This window comes from Uranotaenia lowii, chromosome 3, assembly GCF_029784155.1.
Source record: "Uranotaenia lowii strain MFRU-FL chromosome 3, ASM2978415v1, whole genome shotgun sequence".
Lineage (NCBI taxonomy): Eukaryota > Metazoa > Arthropoda > Insecta > Diptera > Culicidae > Uranotaenia > Uranotaenia lowii.
Genome location: NC_073693.1, coordinates 292,291,310 through 292,301,728, shown reverse-complemented (window position 1 = coordinate 292,301,728; position 10,419 = coordinate 292,291,310).

Below are 10,419 nucleotides of genomic sequence, written 5' to 3'. Positions count from 1 at the left end.
TGAAATTGAGAAAGGATGAAATGGAACAAAACGCCTTGGATCAAGCGAAAATTACAATGCTTCGGTTAGTTCGGTAGTTGGGATTAGTTCAGCTGATGGTGTAAGTTCTGCATGAAGGCACCAACTTTTGCAGCAGAAGAAGTGAAATATTAGTCCAAAACAATCTAGCGCGGATTTCAAATTCTATGCAGCTCGGAAAACGTGAATTTTGTTTTCTTGTGTAATAATTGTGAATTCTTTATTTCGAAAATTACAATGTTTGGCACAAATCTAATGATGGGAATATGTTCGACTAAGTGTATCAACACTTATGAGACCCTTTGTTTTGATGTAAATGCAAGGTCTCATTATAGTAAACAAGACAAACAAAAACTTTTAAAAATCCATTATTTGATGTAATTTTCTCTCCTTAGACAATAGTTCATAATCAGCAACATTTTCTAAATTTTCAACCATTTTCAAAGACAGAGTGTATTATTCTTCTCTTTAACCATCTAGAGGAAAATCAGCAAATTTCGGTCGAAGGGCTTGAGCAACAAACGTTAAAAAAAAAGTTGCTAAGGCAACTAAGACATCCAAGGTCGGGTAAAACGGACACATGAGTTTCTCCAGGTATTTAAAATTTTTCATCGGTTTGATCCTACATATGTCTTCAAAGACCTTGGCAAGAGCAATTGTCGATCAAAAAGCACTCAGCACATCTCAAACTGGCCTTGAAAATGTTGTTAGAGAATCGTCGGTGAAAATGTAATCCCGAAAACCACACTGGTTTGCTTGTGAACTCGGGCCAGTTGGTTCCATTTTAGTTTAATAACGTTCTCAAATAATTAACTCACAAAAATATGTGTATACAGCAATTTTTCCAGCAAAACCTTTTCTAAGCAGTGTCCGTTTTACTCGAACATTTTCTTGAAAAGTGTTATTTGCTAGCATAAAACCGTCTTAATGAAGGAATTTTACCAATTTCAATGGTTGATGCGCAAGCAATATCTAATTTTCTATTTCGATTCTACCTTAGGATGTCCGTCTTACCCGACTTTCCCCGAGATGAACTGAAATGTCTATCGCAAAACTCAATTTCCTTAATATTGAAACTGCTTTATGGAATACTTTTTAACAGTAGTTTTTCGATTTTATCACTGTTCGATTTTCTCAATACCCGTCAAATTCACGCTCGATTTTATCACTCATTTTTTTAAAAATATTAGAAATCATACAAAACCTTTTTCCAATCTCCTAAAATCAATAAAAACACGAAACGCGTTTGTACTTCAAATTTTTATAGTTTCTGGTATGGCATATTATTTTTTTTAAATAATGTGAAAATGTTATTGAATCGTTAATTCCTCTACTGGATTGAGAATTTAAGTGTCTAAAATCGTCATTCGAATTCTAAAAACGTTATAATTTATCCAAATAATTATCTCAAATTCACAAATGCGTGAGAATATGGCTGATTTAGTGTTTAAAAAAGACTTGTACTTGCTTCTTTAAAACAACATGGAAATGAAAGGATTATCATAAAAGGTTATGTGAGGGCTTTTGAGTCGGAAAGGTATAAGTTTTAAAGTTGTGATTCCGAGAAAACACGCTTTCAAGTTTCCGAGCTTTGCACAACCACATATTTTTTATTATATAAAATTCTCTTGTAACGGTGTTTGTAGTACTACTCCTCCGAAATTACCGAAACGATTCGAATGAAATTATTTTTAGAATATTCTGTTGGCATGCGAATCGGTTTATATCGAATAAAAATAGCAAAAAGTCGCATAAATTGTCCGTAATCATTGAATTTGTAATAAATTGTATCAAATTAAAGTCATGGCCTTCAATTTTTTCGAGATTTTCTTTCTTTTGAGCGCCGGGCGGGCGGTTTGTTTTTCATCTCCAAGGCCGAGGCGTCGCCAGCAAACATCGAGAAAGGATGGTTACAAAGGCGTAGCATACTGATTAGTTGAAATATTTGGGCGCGCATTTTTAAACCAAGCATAATTTCGATGCATGTGGTGGCGATATGAAGCCTAGATGTGTTTTTTTTCTACTCGGTGCCTACATCATTTGTACAGCACATAGTAATGCATGACACCTAGATTGATATTTTTCCGATCAAATCAAAACCATTTAAACGATTTAAAAAAATGAAACTATTTTAAGTTGAGAAGAAATTGTTGTCTGAAAAATATGAATTTAGTACTGATGCATATAAAATAATGGTATGACTCTCTGCGGACATTTAAAAAAATTAAAGTGGGAAAATTTACATACAATTTTATAATCCAATACCCCTAGAATCATTTTTTGAACATGTACAAATGTGCTCAACTGAAGATATATGAAGTGCTTTTAAATTTACAGAACAACAACAAAATCTGTTGAAGATGAACAGACACTTGAACTGAACAAGCGCCTGTCCTTCAAAAAGGATTATACACGATTGAAGTTTATTTTAAGGTCTAATGCAATGATTTTTTTTTGATTTTTTGCAAGCTTTAGTGAAAGTTATCAATAAAATAAGAAGAATTTTCAGTTAAAACATACATTAGAGGCTTTAATTTAGAACAAGTGCAAACGTTCAACATTTACAAAAAAGTATACATTATTTCTTCATCTATAAATGGTTGAGCCCAAATAAAAAATCGGACTAAAAAACTCAACTTTTTGTCAAATCATTCACCGAAAAACTGTTTACAGATTCACTGTTTGTTAACACAGAATTCAAGTACGTACTTAACATAAACGTTTGTTTTTGTTTACTATATTTTGGCTACAAAGACGAGACTTTGGATCCGCTTTATTTGTGATTGATATTCCAGAAACATAATTTTTTTGATAGCAGAAGCAGAATTTTTTTTGATAAGTTTATATTATGACCTGAAAGTGCCGAAAATAACATTAACTCCTGTCATTTCACACGGTGAAACAAGTGGCAACGCGCCTTTTAGCTATTACACATATACCTTTGAGGAATTTTTTTCTCCAAAAAGGTCAGAAAGGGTATCCCGAGTGTTGAATCCAAAGCGGATATTCAAAATTTTTAAATGTCTTTGTAAATGAAGGTCTTATGATAAAACAGTATTCAGTGAAATTGAAGTACCAAGCATTATTTCATTCTGGAGAAAAACTGCAGATATATCAATGAAAGTTGATAAAAAAGACAAACAGGAACAAATATTTAATTCATTTTTAAGTCTTTACACTGACGCATCTGAAAAAGAATAAAGTGTTTCAACTTGCATCAATAAATGGGACAAATGTATACTTAGATATTTCTTTTTGAAGGAATATGAAAGTTGAACTGTGATGATAGCCGAAAGACACTTTAATGTTTTCAAAGATCTCGAGGTATATTTACCTACATGAAAACTTCCAGAGAAAACGAATGAACTCATGAAATCATCGTAGCCTTTACAGGTTAGCTCTTTTCAGTCTTTTTAATTTTTAAAAACTTGCATTTCAATCAAATGTTATTGAATCTTGAAAATATCACATAATCTTTAATAAAAAAGCAGATCACCTCCAACATTGTTCAGGAAATTTTTAAATCAGAGCACCCCAATGCTTCAGTAAAAATCTTTAAAAACAATGGTTTAAATTGGCAGATATGTCCATTGGGATAAAAATCCAAATAAAAATGCTGTAATTCGGTTGAAGTAAAAAATCTAAACACATTTTTCCCCAATTCAAAACTGATCGTTTTCTTGATAAATTGGGTAAATGTTCAAAGAATTTTTTTGCTTAAACAAATAGTAAAACGGCGAACTTTTTTTGGACATGGTTTTGATGAACATATGGATATTAATTTACACTGCTGCTTGAAAATGGTCAGTAAAGAATCATCTCTAACGTTTTTTTTTATTTCTGCAGTTTTAAAAAGTATACCATCCAAAGTTACTCGGGAGCTGAAAGTGCTGCGAAAGGTAGAATATTGGGCAAATACTCCAAAAATGGTCCCGATATTTAAAATTCTGTTTCCATGAAGAATCATATGCATTAATTTCAATTATTGAGAACCTTTTGAGTTCGATTTCAACCTTAAAGTGATCGAGCAATGCGGAGTAAATCAACTAAATGGTATTTAATATATGAAACATAGATATTATCAACATATAGTTATTAATGGAGCAAGTAACAAAGAGTGGATTTTTTTAAGCATGAGTCTTGCCAAGTTTGATGGTTACGTTGAGTGCTGAAAAAATCAATTTTGCAACGGGAAGCTGATACCTGATACCATTCGGGAATATTCAAAGCATACGAATCAAAGAAAAGTAAATGAAAAGTATTCATGTATAAGATGCACGTAAGATTGACTGAAGGTAATGTTTTGATAATTTATGTAAAGACCCGTAGAATTGAGTTGAAATTCTTAGGTTTGATTCCGATAGAATTAAGCGGGATAATTCGAGTAAACGGAAAAGAAGGATATGTAAAAAAAAACTAGGACATGTCCACGAAAGCGAGACGATTAACAATCAAAATTTGATGCTTTTTAAAGTCAAACAGCGAAAAAAAATGAAAAATGGACGTCAAGTTTAACATGGTAAAACGAAGTTTACCGGGTCTGCTAGTTTTTTATAAATTTATAATTTTCATTTGATCAAAACTGTGATGATAAAAATATAAATTATTTAAAAATTACACCAGTGACAATCCGAAAAACGAAAAAAATATTTTGAATATTCTATTAAACGGTGAATTTTGCATTTCTGGTCAAAAATTTATAAAAAAAAGGATAAAATGTGTTTAAACATTTTGACCTTTGTATAGGACGCCCCCTCATAATTGGGCCTAAAATTTTGGCAAAAACTGCGTTAATACATCGCTAAATACGGCAGTTGTCTCTAAATTGAACCTTTTTGAAAATTAGCCCCTCTGGCTAAAATAGCTTATCTGATAGCAAAGTTTTTAAATAGTTTTGATAAGTTGTAGTTTTGTTGTTTGGGATTAAAAAGACGAATCAGAAGGTATTTTTGTGGTGCAGTTTACGCTTGATATTTTTTAACTTTATTTATTTAAACGAAATTAGAAAAAAAGGTCTTTTCAGTTTTCGTAACAAGTTTTTGTGTCACTGAGTTGTGCACTCTCATTGGAAGGACATTTTCATATCAATATTCTGCATGCTTTGGCTTTGAGGAAAAATCGTGAAATTGCTTCGCAGGATAACGTTACAAAGTTAAGTGAATTCTTTGTCTTCTTTTAAGGATAACTTCTCTAAATGTATTGAATGATCAAAATTGATGAATACTTACCATGTCCACTACTTATTAAAACATTAACTAATCATTTAAGACAAAACAAAAATATTATTTATACACTTTTTTAGTTTCGACAAATTCACGGTTTCGCCATTATCACGGTAAAAATATTCTTGCGCACGATAAAATCGATAAACTACTGTGTCGCTTTTTGGCTCTAAAAGCTCATAGGGAAATATCTCTTCTCTTTTTTGGTTTATTGTTGCTGGAATCTCTTGTGTTTTAATGCATTAACTTAAATTAAAAGAATCTTGAATAGGTTATTTTTTCCAAATTTAAACTCTCAATATTTCATATCTAATTTCTGTTTGACAGTACTTGCAATTTTTCACGGTCATAAATTAAAGTTGACCTAAAATTCAATTTTTTTTTTAAATTCCATAATACAGGATAATTTGAAGTTTCATAATTCATATTCGAATGATGGAGAATTGGGAGTTGAATAAATATGTGCAAGAGAATTTTTGCTGAGATTCAGAACCTCAATACTTATTTTGCATTCTATTATTTTTCTTGTAAACGCAAATAAAAATAGTACTGCAATAGATTTTGGAATGAGTTTAGCTTTAGACATCTGATATGACATTGTAAAGTTCAAAAATTTTTAATAAATCATCTGTAAATTCTAATTTCAAATACTTGTTAGCTTTTCATCGTTAAAGTAAAGTTTTATTATTATATTTTGTCCTGATTCTGAATTGATTATTTTCCTTCGGTTTTGCAAATATTTTTCCGTTGCCGGAATCTTCATAGAAAATTTAATTCATGCGGAAAAGTAAAATTTTTAGTTCAAAAAATATATCTAGCACATTACTTGATCGAAAAAGTTATTTAAAAATACGTGTTAACAACCATGTTAAAAAGTGGCTCGCATCTGGAATTTAGTCGAAAATATCTTAAAGCTCAATACATTTAATTTTACGACACCTACTTGAAACTGTGAATTGTAAATTTTGAGTTGCAACTCCATTAAAATGTTGTTTTGAAACTAAAATTTTGACACTCAATCCCTACATCTTCTTTAGAAAGGGTTTATTAAAGAAATGTATTAAAATAAGTTAAAAATTCTGAACCAACCATTTTAACATAAAAATTCATTTATTAAAACACTTTTTAAACACATCAACAAGCTGGGAGCCATGTGTCAGGTGTTTACTACTCACGATAGTTAACAGAATGTGCGAAAAAAAATCTTAAACCTAATAACCATCACTTTATAGCTAATCACTTTGATTATTAAAAAACAACTGTTTTTGTCATTACAATTTTTATGCAGGGTTGAAATATTTTTCAAAAAACCAATTTCGGCCCTATTTTATTTTGTGATTCTTGTTCTTCTAAACGCTTTACTTCACATTAAAAAGGGGTTTTGATAAATTATACAAGTCGACAAAACTCATATTTTTCCGCTATGCACAGAATTTATTAGCTTATTTAGATTAATTTTAAGATGTAAAACGTCTTACGCTGTCAAATTATTTGCTTTTTGCATAAATTAATTTAAAATAAACTGGAACTGTCGAACCTGAATAAGCGAGAACCCTTTATAAGTGAGAGACAACAAAGAATCCCAAGCTTTTTAAAGCATAAAACCTCTTCAAAATCAAATATGAAAATTTTCCCGGTGAGATGCCGAAATTCCCGTTTTTTTCCCGGTTTCCCGGTGACGCGATGAAATTCCAAAGTTTTTCCCGGTATTCCCGGTTTTCCCGGTTCGCTAGCAACCCTGTGTCTTCGACAGGTTGTATACATTCTCATAGCCACAATTGATCGTAGAACTAATCGTTATAATAGGACGTATTAAACTTCATTGGATGCCATTAAACCATTCCAGAAAATTTCAACCACCATAAAAGAGGACTATTGATCAGCTAATTTTCCTTCAACAGCTGCAATAACGGATGTTCTTCCCAAAGATAGTCAGTTAGTCGAGTGAAGGAGATGGTAGTTGCCGCTGCAATTCACAATCACAAGATCGTGAATCCCGGAATCGAAAAGATGAATGTGTGGGATAATAGATGTATGTGTGTATGTGTGTATTGAGATGAGTACCCGTGTACACATCACATATAAATGTATGTGTAGATAGACGAAAGGTGTCCGGAGGTATTCTAGAGATGAGAATTCGCAATGCACAACAACCGTTAGCCAGCTTGCCCCGGGAATGCATCCATCGGATGGACTCAGGCGGGCCAGGGCAAAAAGGAGGATGACTTGGCGGGATGCTCTCGTTTCGTTGAAGTGCGTTAGCTGTTGTACACGCTCAAGGATAATTGATAGGAAAATTGCTGTTTTCGCTCTTATTTCTCCATTCTGCTGCTGCGAGCTGCGAGTGGTTTTGTGTGTCCGTCTATCCATTCGGTTGTCTCGAAGTGCTTTGGGCCAATATGGTTGGGTTTGTCTAGCTGGCCTGGCTGGTGGTCGGTAAAGTTGCTGCTGCTCGACACTATTGAGTTGTTAATTGATTTTCAAATGGATTGTGCAACTGAGTAAACTACATAGATTTTAGTAGCAGCAGCATCCAATCCGTGTTGCAGTTATTTTGGGTGGGAGTTGAAAGATCTGAAGTGGCCAACATTCCGGCACCGTGTACATGTGCACTAGGGTGGTTCTTAGCTGTATGAAAGTTTTACTGTTCCTAACCCATAAGAGTGATCCATGAATTAAAATAACAAATTATACAATGTTTCACTAAAATGAGGCAAGTCGAAGGTCACAAACGCCGAGCTAGCAAATTTATAAAAAAAAAAATACTTTCAATACAATGTCATCATTAACATATAATTAAAATTAAACTTTTGAGTCTGGGCGAAACTTTTAACGAAAATACCTATGCAAACGGGTGAGGATGGTTTAGGGGTTTAACCAAACTGTTGTTTTGAAATTCGAATTTTAACACTCGAAACCCCTGTTTCGTCTTCATAATGGTTTTTTTTTCAAGTAAATAGTGTAACTAAATAAGTTCAGAACATTAAACCCACCATTTTAAATTCAAAATGCATTCATCAATACACTTATTGGAAACATCAACAAGCTAGGAGCCATGTGAAAGGCTTTTACTATTCGCGATAGTCAACAGAATTATCAGAAAAATACCTAAAACTTTATGTCCGTTACTTTAAAGCTAATCAATTTGATTATAAAAAAAATCGTTTATGTCTTTACACATTTTAGTTGAATGAACAAATTTTTTTCAAAAAAACAATTTTGGCCACAATTTTATTTTGTGATTCTTGTTCTTCTAAATGCTCATCTTTACATTCAAAAGGGTTTTGATAGAATATACGAAAATGAGATTATTTTAATTAATTTGGGTGCCGTGAATCAAAATATTTAATAAGTCTTTTTTCTGTCAGGATTGGTATTTTTTAATTACTTTTGAAAGTAGGTGAAAATCATTTAAGAAATTTTAGATTTTTTTGACAAACTGTAAAACATTACAAAGATTTTGAAAACAATGGTATATTTATTTAAAAATGATCGAATTTCCCGAAGGCCTCAAGTAATTTTGACCTCTGCGAAAAAAGTAAAAAAAAAAATCTTTACTGTTTACTTTTCTCCATTCTGTAAAATACGAATATTGATTTTTTTTAATATTGTGTTAAATCGGAAAAACTTGTTATGATAAAATGTAGGATTTTACTTTTTAGATCACTGTATTTCAGTTATTAGAATCTCTAAGCTAAGCATCATGTTCCAATTAAAAGGATTATAAACAAATTCAGAATAAGTTTTTATCAATGTAGGTTTCTTGATTCGTCAATTATCAATGATTGATCGCACCTAAATTTGATTCATTTTTTAAATTATAAATTTCATAAAAACAAACTTTAGGTGTTAGACAAAATCTGACAAGAGAATCGGACTAAAAATTCATCTAAATCAGTCATTGAAAAATAGGCACCACAAATGCTAATCCCTTGAGTTATCAATTGAATTTTAGGATTAAGTTTTTAATAATAATTTTCAAGGTTTTTTCATTCTAAAATGTTTTAGATCTTATATTTTTCACCTCAATATTTGGTATTAATGTTTAGATAAATTCACCAATTTGAATGGTCCTACTATTTGGATTTTTCCATCATTTTTTAAAAAATAATGGTTTTGTTCTTCGAATTTCAATTTTTGTGTTCAGAAAACATAACTTTGTTGAAATTTTAGGAATAGAATTTTAATAAGAAAAACATGGTACGTTTCATTTTATTATTTTAAATCTTCTTTTCTAAAACGATCATGATTATTTTATCTTTGAAAAGTTTGAATAAAGATTTGAAGTGATAATTTCAAATTTAATTTTAATGGGCTTGGTTAATTGAAATAGCACTTTTTTGTGCTTCAATATTTACAAAAAAACATAGAATTGCTTATTTTAATTTTATCAGTTTTTTATTGATTAGTCAATATAATCCTTTAATGATGAATTGAACACACAACTATATAAATTTATTATTATGAACCTAAAAAATGAGGTTTGTCAGCCTGGTATTTTCATAACTTTAAAAAAAATATGTACAAAAAATAATTTATGGCTGACTTTGATCCCTGAATTAAAATTTAGTATTTTCTTCTTTGTATCAAAAAAAATCAAACATTGATAAGGTTTATTTTTCATCAACCTTTCTATTTAAAACGATAAAAAAAGTCAATCATGATGATAGAAAATTTACAATTATCTATGTACACATTACAGGGCCGTAGGAAGAACCGACTCATGGGGAGAGGGGGCTTGGTGACTGGTTTTTACCTATGATTTTTATCCAACAATGCACGAATACAAAAAAAAATGTTTGTAACTCTATGATTATGCATTTTTAAGTACTTTTACATAAAAAGTTTTCGTTCTAAATCGTAACTATAGAAAATTGGTCTCTAACCTAAAAGGTTAGCTTAATTCGCTTTCATCGATGGTTAAAATCTTTGAATTTCTTTAAGAGTCTGGTAGATCCAATTTGAGCACAAAATGACTTTTTTTAAGAGAGCCTTTCATTTAAAAAAAAATTTAACCTTTGATGAAAATAAATCAAATGTAAAAGAAAGGGGAACAGATAAAAATCTATCGGATTAAATTTGCTTGATGCAAACTTGAATCAAATTAATGATTTTAGTTTGGCTTAAAAAAAACTGTAATATTGATAGATTGCGGACCAAATACGATATATCTGTTTTT